The sequence below is a fragment of the Charadrius vociferus genome, unplaced genomic scaffold, assembly GCF_000708025.1.
Source record: "Charadrius vociferus isolate BGI_N301 unplaced genomic scaffold, ASM70802v2 scaffold858, whole genome shotgun sequence".
NCBI classification, from domain to species: domain Eukaryota; kingdom Metazoa; phylum Chordata; class Aves; order Charadriiformes; family Charadriidae; genus Charadrius; species Charadrius vociferus.
In genome coordinates, this window is record NW_009649724.1 from 4017826 (window position 1) to 4018764 (window position 939).

Here is a 939-nt window from a genome sequence, read left to right on the forward strand (position 1 = left end):
GGGGGAAGGCGGCTTTCCCCCGCTCCCTGCGCCCCGGGGAGCGGCAGGCAAAGCACCCGCTCCCTTAGAGCGGGGATGGGAGGTTAAAAATACCAAACCCTCGAGATGCTCCAGCCCGTCTCCCACCCAAACTCAAGCAATGCCCAGGTTCAACCTCAGCTCTCCGGGGAAAATTAAAGCATCTCAAGCCCCCAGGGCTGAGTTATCCTACAGGCAGCTCGTATCCTGCTGGCTTTTAACGACGAGGGTCCCTTTTTGGGGTCTCAAAAGCCACCATCCCCTTCGCAAGGCCCCAAGTGCCACCTTAACCCCCTACCGGCTGCAACAGCCCTGTGGTTTCCCCACCGCTTCCTCCAGGCCTCCAGTTTTGCATCGGTGAAGGCAAACAGGCCGGTTTTGGGGCAGCGTAACCCCCAGGGTAACCCCATCCTTGAGCTCAAGTCCTCTGACCCCAAAACCTCCGGGCTGAAGCAACTGGATGGATTCACTCCCGTTCCCCAACACCGGCACGCTTGCACATCCGCCCTGCTCTTTTCTCCCGCGTTAACAGCCACGGAGGAAAACAACGGGGGAAATAACTCGTTCCATCACTTCGCACCCCCAGCATCGCCTCGATGCTCCATTAACCCCATCAGCCACACCGGGTGGAGGATGCTCCTCTCAGGGAGACCTTTTCCAGCATCCCCGGCAGCGGGAGAGGCTGAAGCCGGTCCCCATCGATAAGCTGGCAGGAGGTCACGGCTACTTACGGTCCGTCCTCTTGGTCCAGGCAGAGCAGGCAGGAGCTCGGCGGGATCTACGAGGCCATCCTCTCTTCCCCTGGCAAAGGGAAAAGGGAGAACATCCTTAGGGCTACAGCAACCCACACCGGCAGCGCGCAAGGGATGCTTCGCTTCGCAGCCGCCTTCGGAGGATCCGGTGGATCCCTACTGATCCCCG

At 60.4% G+C, this 939-nt stretch overlaps 1 protein-coding gene across 1 annotated transcript in view; it reads right to left on the minus strand.

Moving 5' to 3' along the window:
• Positions 1–782, minus strand: part of ST3GAL4 (ST3 beta-galactoside alpha-2,3-sialyltransferase 4) — an 11312-nt gene extending 10530 nt beyond the window's left edge. Inside the window, exon 1 of the mRNA XM_009890814.1 lies at positions 750–782. The gene's annotated coding sequence lies outside the window, so the exon portion shown is untranslated. The remainder of the gene's footprint in view (positions 1–749) is intronic.
• Positions 783–939: the final 157 nt, after the last annotated feature.